Below are 21,578 nucleotides of genomic sequence, written 5' to 3' on the forward strand. Positions count from 1 at the left end.
TTTTTGGGAATTTCTAGATCAATGAGCTTAAGAATTAGCCCAGCATGCCACACTCGATCAAAAGCTTTCTCAAAATCGAGGTAGCATGCGGCAACTGCACTTTTTTTCTGAAAAGCAAGAGCAATGGTTTCAACAAGATTAAGGACTTATTGTGTGGTCGACTGGCCTTTCCTGAATCCAAATTGCAGATTATCTATTATGTCATTATTTTCAAGGAAGTCAGTGAGTCTGTTGTTAAGAGTTTTTTCATATATTTTTCCCATAGCAGGCAAAAGGCTGATGGGTCGGTAGCTGTTGACATCCTTTGGGTTTTTGCCCGGTTTGAGAATAAAAATAACTATTGAATGCTTCCATTGTTGAGGGAAATAAGACAGTCTGATACAACCATTAATAATATTACATAGATTAATTATACATTTATTAGGCAAAGCTTTAAGTGCTTCGTTATTAATTTGGTCATAACCTTTCGCTTTTTTTGGCTTAAGATTTTTGATTATATTTTTAATCTCCTTAGGAGAAGTAAACTGGATGTGCCTTTGAGGAGTGAAATTGCGTATGAAGTTGATTGCCTCGTTAGCTTCATCTTCTGTTTCCCTTCTGAAAGCACCTCCTTTTATTGACGGCGGTTGCCGTTACTACAGGCGATTATGCAAAATATTTAACAATGGTAACATTGAAAAGAACTTACGTAATGAAAATTTTTAGGATTATATAAAAACGACTGTTAAGTTTTCGAATGAAAGGTAACAATTGTATACATAAAAAGTAGTAAGAACAGAATTATAAAATAAGGAATTACATTTCAATATTGCCCTTAATCATTATTTTTAATTCAGGTGAAGTGATAATTTTTTTAAATTCTGAAAATTTCTTAGACTACCCTAAAAATTTCCGTTTCAAAGAGCTGCTGAAGAACTTATTTCTAAAAGGAAGCATTTTTCTTAGTCTCCTTAATATTGCATTTTTAATAAGCAGAAGGAGACAGAATTGCTAACTGGAATTTTCCATACCTAAGGCATAGGTAAAAATTAAAATTTCGTGTACTTTTACAAAACGGCTTCTTATAACCAGAATTAAAACAACTTGAAAATATACTTTATTTGACTGTTTTTTCTTAAACTGGAAGAACAGGCTTGCAAGTATATGTTCAAGATATATTTAGTCGTTCAATAAATACCTCGAGTAATTGAAAAAACATCAACCTAAATATTCCTTTAAAATATGTTTTCAGTGTTATAATTAGGGGGGGACTTTTGTTTTCTTTTCAAAATCTGCTAAGTTTACAAATAATATTCCTAGGATAACGTTTAGACCTGTGAAACCGAAATTGAATTCGTAAAAACTGCTTGAAAAGTAAATAGATGTTGACTTAATTCACTTGCGCACATTCTTGCGAAAGGCATTTCCAAAGGGCTTTAATTAACATAAATATGTACTACTACAGTTTTATGAAACTGGACACCATTTAAGAAAATATAACATTACGACGATTTTTATATGCTTAATCTGTATATAAATTTCTGCAGTTTTTAATCTGCAGGATATCGTATGCTTGCGATCCTCTTTTTTTCCCTTGATGCTGAGCGAGAGATAATTTTCTCATTCAAAGATAAGAACAACTGAAATGAAAATGAAAAGAACTGCAGATAAATGTAATTTTCACCTTTTGAAAAATTGCACGATCTGAGAAGACTGTTAGTAATGAAATAAAAACCAGAGCAGAGAACCACAACATAGACAATCGTACCACCATTTAGGCATATTGGTTGATTATCCATGATATGGGGCTACCTACTACCGGATATCCCAAGAGTGACCGACCCCAAGCTGCCATTTATTTCAAAAATTCAACTTCCACAATTTAGAAATTTTACATAAGCAGGTTACAATTTGGAAAATTTACATAAACATATTACATATAGATACAAAAATTCCAGAATTTTTTTTACATCAAAATGTTTTTATAATAGTATAGATATCATTAATTCAGAAATATGGAAAAGTTTGCAAGAGTTCTATACACTCAGTATGTCTTGCAGTTATCCAGAGTGATGATTAGGTGCCTTTGAGATAATCACAATTTGTCGAGAGATATTTTATCAGATTGTCTAGTCTATAACGAAGAATTTTACTTTTCAGTAATTTGGAAAACCAAAGTTGAGCACTGTTTTGTGCATAGCGTTGAAAGTGAAGATACTTTGTAATTGGGCATTAAAACATATAGTGATTAATGTTGCTAGGTGAATCCCAAATGCAGATTACTATTATGAAATGAAAAGCAGCCAGAACAGTAGCTGGGCTTAAAATCTGTCACTACGGGTAAGAAAACATTGTGTTAGCGAATAAATCCTAATTTTTTAAAGATATGCCATCTAATACATGAAGGAGTGGTTCTCAAAGTTTCGGAGATAATTTTTATTAGGTCACGAAATTTTCATGTCAACTTGTTTTGAATATTTATTTTTGCTTCTTTTCATTACATGGTTATATATATATTAATTAATTAACGGTTAAGAAAATTGATTGCTAACAGTAAACTACACAAATTTATAGAGAAGTATTCAGTTTCTTAGATATGGAGACAGGAAAAATCGATCTTCTGTGCCCTCGCTGGAATTCGAACAAAGAATCTTCCAATTGGTAGCTAGACATATGAATCACTTGCACTATGAGACACACACGAGAGGATATAATAATTCATTACACATTCTTTTAGACTTCCCCTCTTTTTGTCTTTAGACCAGCTATACGTATGTCATTTAGTTTGATTAATTAAGGCAGCAGAAGGAGGGAAGAAAAGAAAGAGATGTTTGGTTCATGGAAAAAAGGAGGGTATCAGCTTCTGTTCATCAAGAGATGTGGAGATCAAAAGGTAGAAAGTTGACTATCTCCAACTTCCCCTACTAGTTTTAGCTGGGTTAGGAGGAATGGCTTTCACGCCTAAGGTGGTCCTATCAGGAGAAACTTCGCCCACTGTCTTTCCTCCTCGCCACATTGAGGCAACTAGGACTTGAGGGGGAATGAATAAAATGGCTGATGCTCTGGCTGAGGAAGGCACTTCAATGACTCTGACTACTAGCACCCTGAACGTTTTGGAGATCTGCTCGAGGGTTAACTTTACTGTTGCCTCTTCCTGGCATTCTCCTCCGGCTCATGCTTGCTACTTTGGTAGGCAGCCGGGAGGTGCTATTGCTTTTGAGGGTAATCGTGCTCAACATACTACTTTGACGAGGCTCCTAAGTGAGCACGCGAAATGGCTTAAATTTGTCCGGTGGAATAAGATCTACCTTATCTGTAGGAAATGTAATACTGATAATTTCACTCCTGGACATCTTTTCACCTGTTTGGGACTTGTAAAGGAGGACCTACTGAAAAGACCTACCTTCGTATTACAAATATTGACGCCTTTAGACTCATGGATCTGGTCTAGCCAATTGGCTAACCAGTTAGGATCAGTAACAATAACAACAGAAAGAGACGAGGAGGCCTTTGTGGAGAACTTTCTAAGAGAAACTAGTTAATATTCCCGTTGCGCATGGGGAAGACAATGAGCGGGTAAGGAGAAATTGAACAGTATGTGGTTGTATCGTAACGAGAAAAAAAGTTGGAACATATTGAAATAAAGGACATATTGAAATAAAGAACTGGCATTAATCATGTAACGCAATTTCAATTTTATTATCAAGTTAAACTTTTAGGTGCTTTTCTGTTTTTTGCTAATTTTCACCTATTTATTCCAGAAACACATTAATAAAAGGACTAAAGAAAAACAGGGACAGTAATTGATCAGATTTGATCTTAACTGCAATCCTAATAAAGTGATTTTGATCTTATGTTTGCTGCTCGACGGTAAACTGTAGAAGATTCAAAATGTACCTGCTGCCAGCGAACTAAGAATCACCCACAGAAAGTTTATTCACATGGAAAAATTTAATTTAAAACTATTTCAATAGAAATTTAGGTAATACAAAAGCCAGCAAGATGTCTGCATATTGGTTGATTAGGATTGTAGGATTTAAGCTTCTCAAGTAATTAAATTGTTAAGTAAATTTAGATGGAATTGTGCGGTTTTATTTTTACAAATTTTAAGCTTCAGTAACATTTTATTTAGTTTTTTAAAACCCAAAATGAGATTAAAAAATTTTGAGCGGCTATAGTTTGATGGCTGCTACCATGAGCGTACATACGCATGAGCCATTCGAACACATTTACGTATGGAATAGGGAGTATGGACATGAATAATGAGTAGGAAATTTTACCGTTCTTATTTTTTTTCCTGTTTACTTTAGCAGCTTGTAAAGAGCACAGAATTAAGACAAAAAATACTTTAAAGTTATCTATGAAATATGATCATCATTTGTAATTAACTGTTTGATTACATTGTGTTTAATTTTGTGGATTTATTCATTTATTTATTGGTTAAAATACTATATTTATACAGGGTTTTCAAAACTTAATTTTGCTATATATACATAATTTAATGACGAAGTGTAATAAATAATTGTTATTGTATAACATTTTGTATTTTAATTACTGAAGTCGTGTATTTTATGATTTTCATTACGTTATGAGTAGACCGAATTTTATTAATATTGTTATAATCTGTTATAATAATTTTACGACATTAAATAATTACGTCATAATTTATAATTATTATATACGTGATATTTATCTTTGAGCTTAAACGTGTGTACATTATTATATACTGGAAAAAATTCTTAACAATTAGTTATAATAATTTTACAATACTACATGATTCTTATAGTTATTTAATTAATAATAATAATAATAATGCAATATTGTAATAAATAATCATGATATATTTTTATTTTTGTTCTAATATCCATACTCAATATTATTTATATTGGTTTAAAAAAGGGGAAGTTTATTTTAGAAAAAACAAAAAATAGTCTTGTAATATTGACAAATGTCAAGTTTACAATGCTGGTAAAGTTACAACTATAATACGGACAAATGTCACGTTAAATCAACTATGATTCCGACATAACCTGCTCAAATAAGATGCAAACTTTTTGATCATTTTTAAAAAAGTATACTTTTACTAAAAATATATTTCCATGATTTTTAGTGATCTTATTTTTTAAAGGAAATGGTAGAATTATGCACTGTTCATAAAAAATCATAAATTGTGAAAAAAAAAATCAACATGATTTGTTTCCAGTTTTAAAGTCAATACGAATCTTAATATCTGTTCATGTGAGCCAAATGTGCGAAAAGCATGTGATGACAGGATCCCCAGATGAAACGGAGGCAGTAAATTCCCTCTTTCCAGGAAAGAGAAGACCCTCATGTGACTCTCGGCTCGTAGCATGTAATCAATATGTTTTCCGGACGAGTTTAAGTGTTTTGGCAGAATGCCAACCAAGGTAGCGTTTACGTCAGTCGAACTATACTTTAGAGCCATGCTTCAATATTAGAATTCATTATTCGAAGTAGTAATTCCATTAGAGACTAAGGAAAAGCAAAACGATTGATTGGACAAATTACTTAAGCCATTATTTAAGCATAGCTCTTAAAACAAACCTTTACTTTTCTTCATATCGGATACGTTTTATGTACATTTATAATTAACTTTGCACGACCATATTGCAATAAACGCAAGATTGAATGCCATTAACTGCTACACTTTTATCTTTATTAGATAACAATAATAATGTGCGTGGCACTGAGAGATGATAGACTAGTAAAATTACTTTTCAATGCAGAAGACAGACAGTATTCAACAGGTGCTTATCTCAAGTTTGTGATAGGAAAAATGAAATATTTCTGAAAAATTATCAGAATATCCGGCTATGCACACTGTAATAGAGTTGACGCGCAAAATTTATCGGAATGATTTCGTTAGAGTGAATAAAGCAATGAATAATTTTTACAGAGAATTCATATTGGAATAATTCAGAGAATTCCCTGCACTTGTTAAACCCACTGTATATGAATGTAAATACTGTCGAATATAATTTTTCATGAGAGGCTTTGGATTAATGTGTGTGTGTGTGTGTGTGTGATTATGGCAAAGCCTCGAGGGCTATCTGCCTAAGAGGAGGGATGCCTTCGTGGAGGACTTTCTAAGGAAAACTGGCTCGTATACACGTTACACATGGGGAAAACCACGAAAACGCCCATGTCTTTGGATTGGGATGACCTATAAGTTATTAAGCCTGTCATTCTGATGCATTTTAGACACAATGTCTTCAGATTTTAAATAAAATGCTGAGTAAAACAATGACATCAATGTAAGCAGATACTTCGCAGTTTACGAAATTTCCTTTCCTCTTTTTCAACAAAAGAACTATTTTTGTGCTCGCGTTTTGCTAAATGAAAGTAATTTGGAGATTTTTTCTTTGTTATTAAAGGAACGAAAACTAAAAATAGCATCCAGCATTTGTTTAGCGCAACGATTACAAGAAGGAATAACTTTATTTAAGAACTTAATTGTAGCATTGAGCTAATAGGCATTGGCATCTTTTGGAATTTATTGCATTTCATCGAACTGTTATTTAAAAATTAAGCGCGAAGTTCAGAATAATACTGATTAAAATATTTCCAAGTGTTTATCATTATAGTAATGAACTAGACAGAACATGTGCAAACGTGTTCCTATGCTCACAAGCTGAACTTGTAAAGAGAAACCTATGTTAAAAGATTATGTTATATCTCTGATTATGACTTTGTAAGACATACTTTAATTTTATAACAATTATTTAATTTCGAAATATTTTCCAATCAATTCTTGCTTCCTCTTACAACTCCCTACCAGAATGAGTTTATAGAACCACGTTGAATGCAAATGAATTAGGAGAAGTATTTAAGGAAGGTTCAACTTACTTCGATAGAGAGTGCTAAGAGTGCTTAGTAGCGCGTATCTGCCTTCTGGCTAAGTCACTCTTGAAGCTCTTACGCTCAGCCTTATTATATTTGCCTACCTATATTCGCCGCATAGTTTAATTTAAGGGCCAACTACGTTAGATAACTGCGTCTAGCTTCGGCTAAGCCCCGATTAGTTAATTATAGTTTAGTTTCCTAGTTCACTACGTTCCCGGAACAAGGAGAATAAGGAGTTCTTAAAAAAGGAGTTAGGAACCCTAAACTGCAAGACGCATATTTTTTATTTCAGAGTTTAAGACTGTTATGTCGTAACTTCCATTTTGTATGCTTCTTTAAATGAAAAAACAAAATACAATTTTAATCAACTTGTTAAAAAGAGTCGATTCAGTTCAGCATAATTCTTATAAAGACTCAAGACATAGTACTTATGCAATCAAGTGACTGTTTAAGTAGTACTTAAGCAATCAAGTTACTGTTTAAGTATCTGTTTAAAAAGCTGTTAAGCAACCAAATTTTTCAAAGCGCTTTTATTGTCTACTTCTCCTTAACGTCCTTTTGCTGTCCTTAAAACCAGATGCTCAACCTCCAAAATCTTTTAAACTGCGAAAACAATCGACTCAATCGAACCGTTAACCCCTGCACTGATTTCTTTCAAACATAGTTTTAAGATTCTCTAAAATCTTCGTTCTATACAGAATAATAACATTTTAAATTTAAAGAAGTGTTAAAAAAATTGGGAAAAATTTTTAACATGGAAATTTTTTTATCATTTCTAACATGGGAGAATAAACATTGACATGGGAACATTACTATTAACATGGGAGGTTTTGTTTCTTCTTTCAAATGGGAATCGAACTTTCCTGGCATTTTTCATCAAGAGCTCTCGGCAGGTAAATGTTAAAATATCCACCTTGTTTTGACGTATCACATTGGAGTGGAATGAATCTGTTCTGTGATTTAGTTCACTTGCCTTTGGCAATGCAATATGATTACCACCAAGTCTCTTGAGCCTTCCATTATAAGTGCTGGATAATTCACTGATGTTAGTAATGTTTGTATGTCAGATCTTCGATACTGGGCGCAAAGGGTAAAAGCTAATGCACGAATCGTGCATTCTATATGTACAATTTTATTTTTATATTATTTAATATTTGTTATATCATTCAAGTTTAAGAAACATATGTGTTATTTTAGTAATATTTTAGATTTTTGTGTGCCATTCAGTGTAATGTAATAGGCAATGTCTTGTATCTCGGAATGGTCAATTTTCTCCCATACAAAGATAATTATTTCTTACTGTTCCGGTTTCCGAAAGGTTTCGTAGCACTTCTATCTATTTTCAGGTATCAGGGGCAATCTGCAACCATTTTTCAAACTCATTATAAAGAAATATACTTTAAATGAGGACATCCTGAGATTTCATTATTTGTTAAACAAGAAATGCAAAGTTCGTCATATCTAGTTATCGTGTTAGAGCTAGAAAAGCCAATCTGAAAACCATGCTTAGTGGAATGAAAAAAATAACAACAGAGAGTGGGGGAGTTCAGATTAGTGCTAGGTAACATTTAGGGGGAAAATCAGGTTGGAAGAGAATCTGAAATATCAGCCTGAAATTTATTTACTTTTTAAAGTTTTATTTTTCAATTATCTCACTGGCCATTACGCAAAAAAACATCTATTTAACAAATAGATCATCGCAATATATTTCCGCTATTCATAAAAAACAAAGCAAGAGAATCTAAAAAGTAACATTTGTAAATCGCTCCTGCGTTCCATATCGGGAAGAAAGCACTTTATGTTTCTCCTTTTTGCCACAATGTTTCCGAATTATAGTACTGAAGTTTCATTTTCGCAGTCTTTTTTCTCTGAAATGATCAATAGTCTACCATTACTATAATCTATAGGAAATTGGTCTTTTTGACAAATGATCGTCGCTACTAACAGGTGAATAAAAAATCACGTAAGCACTTGGAAATAAAAGAATAAAACACATTTTCATAATGCTGCAATAAATATTTCTAGTATTATTTATTTGTTAAATTCAACTAATACGGAATTTACTTCCCATTTATGATTTTTGAATTAAGGTGACAGTAGACGTTCAAATACTTTTTTTAAATTATTGTCATAGAATCATGAAATTTTGCATGCATGTATATTTTACTATAATTATATCAAATATCTTTGAAAAAAATTTCTTGATCATTGCAATTTAATTTTTTTTTCAAATTTCTTTTGAATGTTTTAAATGTTTTCAAAATGCTCCATGTGACTTAATTTTTTTCCGTTTCTTGTTATTTTTGCTTTATTTTTATTAAAACTGCATTGCAAATACAATTTGGTATCAATTATTGAATTGCATAAAATGTTAGTTTTTAAATAATATTTCTTTCACATATACCTGAATTTTGGACAAAATTTCCCACTTTAACACACTTTAATTGGACTTTTATCCCCTTAATGAATTCGCATTCAAAATGCATACTAATTTTTGTTACGTGTATAAATGGGAATCTAAATTACAAATTACAGTCATTTTGAACATAAAATAAAGCGCATGGAACATTTTGAAGATGTAATAATCGCGAAAATTTCATTGTGAGAAAAAATACATTTTAAGAATATTTTTACGCTTACCTATAATATTTACTTCTTAACATGTCTCACTATATAATTTTATTTAATATAAAATATTTTAACATTATTTTACGTATGCATAAAGAATGGTTTTACCAATAAAATCATAGATTGGCAAGAAATACTTAATATTATTATAGAAATTTTCTCGAACACTTTCATTAAATTCATCCAAATACTTTTTTTTAAAACTAAGAATCACTTTAAAAACGTCCTGAACCATATGTTTCACCTTCCTCATTTACGGTTTCATTATGTTTACCTACTTTACATAGTTTTTTTGGTAATTCATCTTTTCTTGTATCCAGTCGAACTCCTCTTTTTGCTTTGATGTATACGACATTTATCGTGCCTCTGTCCAATAGATATTGAACATGAATTTATATCTTTATGTTCCATACCTAAAGTATTTAAACACTCAAAATAAAAGTCACTAATTGCTGTGATAACAGCTATTTCGAGTCTGTTTTGAATACAAATGTTTCCTTCGCGCAGTTCTTCCAAATGTCGCTATATGAACTCTCGTTAGTGTTTTGTATTTTTTCAGATATAGATCATGCTAAAAGCTGATTACTGGCTAGTCATTGATACACCGGCAATATTTTGGATAAAACATTTACTGTTGATTTGTTTTTCATCATTGAATGAGATTTAGGTTTCATATTTTTAGCAATGCTACACTTGTGTTTGCAATGCAGTTACCAAATTGTGTTTGCAATGCAGTTTTAATAAACATAAAGCAAAAATAACAAGAAACGGAAAAAAATTAAGTCGCATGGAACATTTTGAAAACATTTAAAAAATTCAAAAGAAATTTGAAAAAAAATTAAATTGCAATGATCAAGAAATTTTTTTCAAAGATATTTGATATAATTATAGTAAAAAATGCATGCATGCAAAATTTCATGGTTCTATGACAATAATTAAAAAAAAGTATTTGAACGTCCACTGTCCCCTTAATTCAAAAATCATAAATGGGAAGTAAATTCCGTATTAGTTGAATTTAACAAATAAATAATGAATTTAACAAAAAAAAAAAAAAATGACATGACATCTGCTGGGTATTTAGAATGTCTGGGTAACTCATCCGTGAAACGAAATTGCATAAATTGCAGTCTTCATAAACTTACACATTTATATCTTACTAACAGTAAAACTATTGTCGCGTAAATTAAAATAATGTTTCTGAAATGTTCGTTTACCTTTTTATTGACATTTAAATGTCACAAAAAAGGTAAACAAGCGTATTCAAACGCTTATAACTTCTTTAAAAATAATTTTACATAAAAGCGGGTTTTTGTAGACGATAGAAGCCGAAGAATAGTATCATATGAAATTTTTATTTCCCAATTTTTGGTCGATTTTTGCTAAAATCATCGTCTACTGTCCCCTTAAATTGAATAAAGTGAGGCACCGAAAACTGTATAACTAATGTTTGAAACTATGAAGGATTTGATGGGAATCTTTTAAAAAAACATCTAAGGTATTTCTACCTGCAGATTTCACTTAAAATTGGCAGCCTCTGTGCCTAACTGTTGAAAAGTACAAAAAATGATGTAAAACAGAAAGCGATTTAAGGGTAACGAGGGTTACCAATCCTGTAGCGTTTTTGGAAAGCTGTCGCATTTGAGCTTCAGACAGAGAGTAGAGACATCAGGATATTTTTTGGAAGCAGAAGAAATGAAAAATTAGCAACCGCCTTCGCCGGGAATCGAACCACGGACCTCTGGAACATCGGCCCAGCGTGCAGAACCACTACACCACGAAAGCATGCCAGGAAGGCGGGAGACATACCTTATATACTCCCCCTTTTAAAGGGCGACTGGGATTTTTAGGGGACCCAATCGCCAAATCCTGTTTGTGGAGATTCATCATCCACAACCCTTTTAGTCGCGCGCCACTGTAGAGATATTAGGATATTTTTTGGAAGCAAGAGAATTGAAAAATTAGCAACCACCTTCGCCGGGAAACGAACCACGGATCTCTGGAATACCGAACCAGCTAATGAAGAACCACTTCACTACGAAGGTACGCTAGGAAGGCGGGAGAAATACCTTATTATGCTAACATTTTTTCTTCCTCTTGGCTCTGCTATCGAACTCTTAATTCTCCTTTAGATTTCGTTATGGGTCAGAGTGACTAATATTTGGAGTAACTATTTTCGCCAAAACAACACTAATATCGAAAGTTTAGTATATGTTTATAATATCATGTCTATCATATTTGCAATATTCGGTTTATATGACTATTGCAGAGACATTCAAACACACAAATATTAATTAATTTTCGCTTCTTGTTTTTCTTATGTATTTACCACATTCAGTTCGAGGCACTCCAATTAAGTCAGTACTTTCTTACTACAGTAATATCTTTAGTCATCTAAATCCCCTGACTAGAGTGATAGTGAAGCAGAGAACAATAATTTAAAGACACCGTCGAAAAAAATATAGATTTATTTTATTTAAGCAAATAGGACATTTATAGTCATGTCAGTGCCATCTATCATTCACAAACTTATTAGGATGTTGCAAATATAGTGTAACTAGATTATATAAAGGAAACACACTGACCGAAAAAGCATGTTTGCATTGGGGACGACGTCCCATCACTACGTAGTGGCTTTCTTAGAAAGTAAAATACAAGAAATTCCTCACTACATGCTCTTGTGGTGTAACTGGTTGTACGTCCTTAATCAGAAGGCCTGTGTTTCGAATCTTGGTAAGAGCATAACAGCTTTCTCACGATTCTAGTCTGAAAATTTCTGAAATAATACAAATGTTGTAGATCAGCTGAGATTCGTTTACTAAGTAGTAAATACAACATTGATTTCAGATACATGGACTGCGCCAGTAACTTTGGAACATCATGGATTAGTTACTTTTGGTCTTAAAAAAGGTAAGCAGAATTATTTCTTTAAGCAATCATGATCACTAAAAATATTGCAGCTAGCTCTCAAACTTAATGTCACATGTGTTCATACTTGCTTTTAATGCTTCGTTTAGACACGTTAGCCACATCTAGGGCTAAAGACACATGTAGGGCTCGCAACCATATCTAGAGCTGATGGCTACTGATTGGATAATCCGTGTGTAATTTAAAAAGCATGTTTTTAATGCCCAATATTAATTTTTAGGCGTTAGATTATGATTATAAATTACAATCTTTTAAATGAAATTTCTGAAGGCATTTCAGTCTCCTGTCACTGTAAAATAGCTACACTGTGGTACATTTTGGAGCACCAGAGTTTATACTTTGTGTCATTAATAAAGACTTCAAGAGGTAAAGGTGTAAAGATGCACATTAATAAAATGGTTATAAGGATCGTACTTTTTGGAGGGGATAAATTTTATATGGAGGTAAAGGACTCAAATTTAATATTCCATATAATTCATTCTTTAATTGTTGTTCCTTCTATAACTTTTTTTTTTTTCATTTAGAAAAAAAATATTCTTCCAAGAGAATGTCTCCTCGTAAAAAGAAGAATATTACACTTCTTGAAGAACAGGGAACCTTATCGCAGGTTTTCCAAAAACAAAGTTTTCCTGTAAAATCAATGTCAATAAAAATCCTGAATTCTTTTTAATTTTAAATGTAATTTATCCATGTGAACGAAAAAGGTAAAAAGTTACTAAAATATTAAATAATGATTTCCAGATGAATAACTGATTGTAAAAAACTACGGTATGACATAAATGGAGCCTAATGTAATTGCTCCTTTGGATGTTAGTTTTGAAATTTTTACTGATACACAGATTACATTTTTAAAATGTTATAATTAGAATAAATAATAATGAAATTTAAAACACAGTTAATTTTGCTCTTGTATAGTGGCTATGGAGAGCAAAAATATAGCACAAATAATAAAATGTAATAAAAAGTAAAGAAAGAAAAGTAAACAGAGTACTATTGAAATCATTTCTACTTAATGACTCCAGTTAATTACATAATGGCTCCTTTTATGATTTATTTTAGATATTAATAATAATTTTACATATTTGTGCATATTTTAGGAATAGACACTGAACTTCCGCTCTCGTACAGACCGAAAGATACTTAGCATGTTTCAGTCGATTTGTGATTCAACAACTGTGCTTTCCTCTGCAAAGAGAACACTAATATTCTATCATTCATATTGTTTACTCGAGAAATACATCAAATGGATTTTTTAATTTATTATTACACAGTTTATGTTATATAAATAAATTGAATCACATTACCATACATTTTAAAACGTTTTAATTGAATAGAATGAAACAGTTATAAATAATTAAGACTACCAATCTGATAATGAGCAAAACATAGAGAGCTAATAAGAATGTTTGTTGATTAAATCCATTACGTCATTTAAAGCAAATGCTGGTGACCCTTCTGAGAATAAATTTGATCGCTAAATACTATTCACTATTTTAAGAAACCTACGAAACCTTTTTGGCTGCATGCTCTCCCGACTATAAAGAAATCTGGTGCTTCAAAGCTCAATACAAATTACATTCACGAGAACACGAAAGAGGCGGTGACATTAAACAAGCATAGCGGCCTAGGGCATGCAGCTCGAAAAATCCAGTTTAAAACTAAAATTAAAGACAATCGTGTTTGTTCACTTGAACATCTGGAAATTGCTACCGTTATGGGTTTTAAAAGAATTTAAAAATGAGTAAAGTAAACAAGGAAGGCTACACATTTTGCTTGTTTCCTTGTAGAGTCATTAAGGCCATTTTGAAGCTGGACACGTGAAAAATGTGCTGTGCCCTGGCCGGGACTATAACCTGGACCTCTCGAATACGGTCCAAGTATGCTACCGTTACTCTAAGAAGGCGTGCTGGAGGGAGAGAGAACATACCTTATATATTCCCCTTTTTAAAGGGCGACTTTGAAGGTGGTGAGGAATTATCGACCACCACCTTTTAGTTCGGGTGCCAGTGTAGAGTCGTTAGGCTATTTTGAAGCAGGAGACGTGAAAAATGTGCAATGCCCTAGCTGGGACTCGAACTTGGACCTCTAAAATACACCCCGAGTGTGCTACCGTTACAGCACGAAGGTATGCTGGAAGAAGGGAGAAAATACCTTATATACTTTTTGGCGTGGCTTGGTATGACCATGAGACTGTTTGGTTACATAGATCGGGCTGCGGCCACTTCTGGTGCGTTGTATCCTTTTTATACTCTGAGTTACACCCGAAAAATTAGATTGTTCCCTGCATATAAAAAAGTAAGTAGATGGTAAGCTTGTTGTACGTGGAGGATTAATTTTAAAATCCAAAATAAAATGCTGCTACTGGCAAAATATGATGTACTGAGATGCTTCTCTCAACATTAAATCTGAATTAAAAAACCAAGTTCGATACTCTCGAAAACGCAGTAGGACCTTTACACCAAAGTTTTGCTTTGCAAGTGGAGGAATAAAGTCTAACGCTTACTTTTACTTCTTAACTTTTCAATGGAAGGGTTTCAAACATGCGTTATATCTGACAGAAGACTATTTGAGCTACTTTAATAGAGATTTATTTTACTACTCAAACGTTAAGTACAGATTCTTCATTACAGCTATCCATAGTTATGAATTATTAATGTGCCGATTAAAGTGTTAATAAATTAACATATTTTTATAATCTTTCATGCAGCTAGCAAAATGCAAAACACAAAATACTATAGGCAAAATTTTGAAATTCTTGGAAAACTGAGTCTTGAATAAAAATGAATTTCAGACTTCGAAATTATTGATGTGAAACCCAAAAAAATGTTTTTTTATTATCATTGTAGTTCTTGAAGATGCAGTTTAAATGGTGAAAGCTAAAAACTTATGTCAAAAATGTTGCATGTAAATCTTAAAATTTTATAAATTAAGCGAACTAGCATAATTTAGAAAAAAAGATGTTTTTCAAAACATTCATAATAAAATTATTTAAGGGAGATAATATATAGTTTCATAATTTATTTTTATTAACCACGCCAACAACATAAATGTTTTAATAAAATTAAATAGTACGAATACTGTTAGTAAGTGTTTCAAATTTCTGAATAATTTGGAAACAGGATTTAAATATTATGCGACGTGGATGGACAAAAGTTTACAGATATGGCAATTTATTAGGTCCCACTGGCAATTAAACTTGCAAACAACGAACGTTTTACGTAAAGTGAAACAAGAAGGTAGAAGAGACTGTAATTTTTAATACGGTGTTAAATTTCACTTAGTCCTCGAAAATATCTAAGCTTGCAACAATTTATAATGCTTCCACCTTAGTATGAAAAATAATATGTATCTTATGGTATAGGTCGAAACATGTACTAAATATTCCGATTTCAGATGAGGAGTGACATTTATATATATATACATGTATATATACTTAATTTAATGAAGCAAGAGAGAATATAAAGAAATTTATCTCCTAAACAATTCGAAGTGAAATTTAGAAAGAAATATGCCCTATTGCGATAATAAATACTTGGAAATTCATAAAGCAAATGTGCACTGTTGTGGTGAAATTAATTGGAATTTGTAAGCACTGGCATTACTGGAGAAGTGAAACAACAAGAATCAGCGTTATATTTGTAAATTTTGAAGAATTTTGGCTGCATAAAAATGGAAAATGATTTTCGGACTAACCGGGCAACAGAGGACTTCTGTAATTTCTTTTCCCTAACATATGCCTCATGTTCCTTAACGTGAAATTTTAAGGCTTTCTTAGTTTGATCAATGTAAAATAAATCACACTGGCAAGGAATCCTGTAAATACCCCAGGAATTTATGTCCGGAATGGGGTCTTTAACTGCGGATTTTATTGACAGGAGAATAAACGAACCGAAAGTTAAATTTCTGTAAAATACGTGAAGTTTTATAGCTAATCGATGGAAAGAAAGGAATGACAATATAATTCTAATAATATCCTAAATTAAGAGTGTGCCTTTTCATGGGTTGAGATAAGAATTTTTTAACTGCTTTGTGAAAAGCCCCTGCCAATAGCTACTACTTTTAAATAATTTAATTCTTGATCAAGAACCAGTTTGGTGGAGCAAACCTGAAGCACACCGAAAACAAAGGAATAAAATAAATCCAACTTCTGTTTAGTCAAATAACATGATTTGAAGTTTGGTGGAAGACAAAGCGTTGAAGGTACAACATTAGTACTGAAATTGGATGTGTTACGTGTGACTAAAATGTGGAGGAACGGAAGAGAATTGGATGTCTCATGCTCACAAGTAAACTGTATAGCAGAATCAATAGAATTCATTATGGAAAGAGCTTTAAACATTTTCTGTTATAGTTAACAAACCTAATTCCAATCCTTCTTTACCTACAGCCTTTAAGGAAATTATGTTTTAGGTTCACTGTTTCATCAATAGATGGCGGCAGTAGATTAACTGCTGGCTTCTCTTCTTCTAACTGCTGGTAGATTCTTAGCTTCTCTTATCATCGTATCTTAATCTCAAAAATTTGCACTTAGGCAGCTGAGAAAGTAGGTTCTATAGGTGAAACCATCAAAACTAGTCCTGCAGAATTTACAAATGTAATGCTGATTCTTGTTGTTTGACTTCTCCAATAATCATTATTCGGCATGTTATTTCAAACTCAACTGCACTGGATTTGTCAACTAAAACGTAAAAGAAAAGAATAAAACAAGAGAATTATTGCTGATTACAATAGAAAGGTTCCGACTTATCAAGATGAATTAGAACCTCTCCATACAACCATCAATAATTCATGAAAAACGAGTTCCGTCATCTAGCTTAACAAATACCTTTTCAATTTTACATTTCTTTCCTGTTTCAGAATTTCCGAATTACATCTTACCAATTCAGATGTATAGAGTATTCCCCGACGCGCGGATAGACTGTTAATTAAAACTACTAAATTCAAAAATAAAATATATCAGCAGAACAATACTTAAAACTAAAAGTAAGAAAAATTGAAATAAAAACAAGGTGCAAATGAAAAGAAAGAAATAAACTAATTTATAATATATTTGTTTAAAACTTCAGACTCACATAGTGTGGAATAAACATGAAACAGAGGCCTAAAGACCAAATTCTACAAATGGGAGCAAGATCAGATTGAAAAATTAAATATTTCCGCCGTGAGTATGTTTTTCTTACACACGAGAAATAAGCCAATTGAAAAGAATTAAATATTAATATGCACCTACACCCAGAATTAAACCAGAACTCCGTAAACGCACATTTAATTTCTAAACCAAATTTCAGTTTTCCATGGCGCGATCCTCAGTAGAGGTATAGATGACGAAAGGAGTTATTGGCCGCAGTATTTGAAGAGGATCGACTTATATTATGTCAGAATTTTAAATAAAAAGAAAACTTCATCCTACTGGATTAATCATTGGCCTGTTAATTACATTAAGTTACGACGAAATTTGGCAGCAATTCTAACACTTTGTTCAATTTCATAACAGGAAAAACGAGTAATTTTGGGTGTGAATGGATAAGAGGAAAACGCTGCCGATTAGATAAATGAAAAGATTGTGAATAAAGGCTCCTTTCGCCTTCCGTGTCCGCAGCAGGGAGATAATGTTGTCCTGTCGCTTAATGAAACCAAATCTTTTAAGAGAAGTGAGGGATCGCTGAAAGAAGAATGGAAGTTGCTTCCTTGCGTGCGAATTGTCGGAAAAATAGAGAAGCTAAAATTAGAGAAAGCTGAAATATATGTTAACCAATTTTGTTGTAGGAAGCGAGACTGCGGTAGCTCTAAAAATGACTTCACTTTGAATAGGATGCCATTCTTTGGTTTAAATTGACCTTAAGACTTTTAAAGAAGTAAACCATATGCAGACTTTATCTTGCTATTATTTTATTTTTTTAGGGTGGTTTAGACTAATCCTAGGATCTTCCACAGTGCAGGAGAATAAAAAAATGGCGCTAATCTCTTTTCTCTAGGGAAAAAAAAAAAAAAAAAAAAAAGGAAATGCGGTGCATATTTGTAGTTGTCACAGTCTTCTAATTAGATTGAACATGAGGTATGGTTTACACTTCGACCAATTAAGATCCTATGAGACGTGGTCGTTTCAGGAATCAGTTTTAGTTAATAATTAGGTCAAGAGTTATCTAGTAAAAATATTGCTGGCAAAGGAAGAAGGAAAAAGAAAAATATGGTAAGAGGAGAAAGATGGGAAAGAGCGGTGAAACTAGAGCTAGAAGAAGGCAGGAAAAAGCTAAGTGAGAGGTTTTTGATGAGTGCAGCGAAAATGAAGAGTAAGAAGGAAAAACAAAAGAGGAGAATGAAGATAATAAAAGAGATAAAAAGCTGTGGAAATTAGACAAAGATCGGAGTAGTCAGTGATGGTCAGCGAGAATGCGTGAAATGAAGGAAAATTTGGGGAAGACGTTTCAGCTACGTGCATGATGATCAGATGAATTGAGTTGTAGCTTATACGACCTGTTGCGCCCGACGAAACATCGCTTATATTACGCTTTAAATGGTAATCAATAGAAATGCTATTCTAGACTGTTATTTAATGTACGATGACAGGAAAGACATGAACGTATTAATTCCAACCTAAATGTCTCTGTCCTGACCTTAGATTGCCACGACTGTGCTGTGCGACGGTCTGTGTGATGCATTCGTAGCTACAAATGCGAATTTTTTTCGTTCCAGTAAGGACTGTAAAATTAAAATCATGAATTTTAAACGTAACTCTATCGTGTCTGTTATGTGTGTCCACGTAAGTACTCTTTACCTATTCCCAGCGTGTAGTAATGAATGTGCAATCTTAATGAAGAACTCTCCTTTAACCCTAATTAGCTCCAGTCAAATTTTATATGACTGTTAAAACTTTGATACATTTCACGTATCAGATATTGACCTATGTATGTTTAATGTAAACCTAGGAAAAGTTAAATAATAAATATTGCGACTTGTATGTTATCTTATTTATCTGTTTATCAGGGTGCACCCTTGAGAATTCTCGATTGTATTTATTAAACTAAACCTGAATTGTAATGTTTTCGGCCAAATTCTTTTAATAAATATTAAAAGAATTTGGGTTAATACAGAGTTTAAAATTGTATTTAATCATTTTGAATACGATATATTCATGAAACCTCCTAGAAACATTAAGGGCTTATTATAACACACCAAGGAAACAGACGGTAAAATCATCGGCATTCTGCACTTGTTCCGAGTAAAAGCTTTGCTTTACTTGAACTATGCACATTTTTTAACAGTTCTCCATATCAATACTGTATTTGTTTTCCCCTTATGCAATCTCGACTGAAATTCGAAATCTTAGTTCAAACGTCTGTAACTATCCTTTCGAATATTCACAACTGTAGTTTAATTTAATTCTGTATGAAAAGTTTTGGTCTGATTTATAAACAAGATCCCTACTTTATAATATCAGAGTCTAAGAATGACTGACAACTTACAAAGTTTTACGTAACTTTAAACTTTTCTGTCAAAAGCTCAAAGATCTTCCTGCTTTGCTTTTTCATGTTCCCGATTTTAAGATCTCATAATATTCATATGACGTTCCAGCATATTTTCTTTTGAACCTCCTAAGCTACTCCAACTTTTTAAATAATGATTTGATTTTGATCATAATTAATGCTAGCATTATTTTTTGCACATCTTAACTTCTTAGAGATATTCTGAACGGCTACTCAGTACAGCTAAATATAAAATTTAGCAAGACTGTAAATTAAAACACTGGGCTTTAAAAATATTTAGAACTCCTACAGTGCTAATAATAGCACCGAATTAATGGCAGATTCTTATAGTAATGACTGAGAAATCAAAATGTAAAAAATATTGGAGCTTTCGGACCAGAGAGCGCCAAATTAAAGCGACAGAGTTTGACAAAAGCATATGATACTCGAATTAAAACCATGCAAACTTTACATGATCGTTGACTTAAATTGCGGTTTGTTCTTTCGAGGTGCTCAATTATGTGATGTATAAACAAAATTTACTTACCAATATAATGCTGAATGTTAATCAATTGTTACCATTATAATTGAACTAGCGGAAGTACCCGATGCCAGTTAAGTTAGGATGAGAGTAATGCATGTAACAACAGAGAGAACGATACAGCTGTAATCTTTCTCGAATAACGATGCAAAAAATACAATTCACAATCATACATTTTTCAGTCTGATGCGATACGGAACTCACGTAAAAAGTTTCGATATAAAAATATGCTAATTCTCTCTCATTATATCAGCAAAAACGGCATGCAGTTTTTAATGATTTTCGTCATTCTAATCAAATAGTCGTAAAAGCTGAAGTTCCATCCAATATTTCACCTATATATTCAATTTTAGTCTATTAAATGTGGCAAAAAATTTATCATAATTAATCAGAAATTAATAACGCGCACAAACAAACACACAAACACACACTGTTCTTTATATGTAGAGATTGTGTAAAATTACAAATTTTGATTAACAAACTCTACGATTTGAAAGCGAGCAGTAGCAACACTTCTCGAAATAAAGCATTTTTATCTCCAACGCGTGATACTGTTGCCACTCGGAAAATGAGTGCGAATATTAGCGCTTTCAGATTTTTTAATTAATATTTCGGCTGATTAAAGTTGTACGAAGATATGAATAGCCGAAATGGCTTCTCACGAATTTTTGGAATCGTGAATAATGTATTTAATGTTTTGCAATGCTATTTTTATTTCATTGTCAAACTTAGAAATTTTTTATTAACAAACGCTAGGATTTGAAAGCGAGCAGTGGCAACAACTTTCGAAATAAAGTAGATTTTCATATCCAGGTTGCGAGACTGTTGCCACTCGGAAAAATGAGTGCGAAAATTATTGTTTCCCTGAAATTTTAATTAATATCTCTGATTTTAGCTAACTTTTTTTTTTGGAGAAAAGTAGATGTCGACCTTTTCCAGAACCCAGAAAAGAATAGTAGAAAGTTTGATGACGATAGCTACAGCAGTGACTGAAATATTAGAGGACAAACACACAAACGTTCTTCTTTATATATATATATATATATATATATATATTATGATATTAAAGAATTTTATGATTTTCAGAAATCTTTTTAAGAAGAATATCCCACAGATATTGTTTTATGTCAAAGAATATTTAGTGGTTAAGCATTCATCGGGAATTACTTTCTAACTCA

This window comes from Stegodyphus dumicola, chromosome 1 (genome assembly GCF_044657685.1).
Source record: "Stegodyphus dumicola isolate Sdum_Otavi_A_Nest chromosome 1, ASM4465768v1".
NCBI lineage: Eukaryota > Metazoa > Arthropoda > Arachnida > Araneae > Eresidae > Stegodyphus > Stegodyphus dumicola.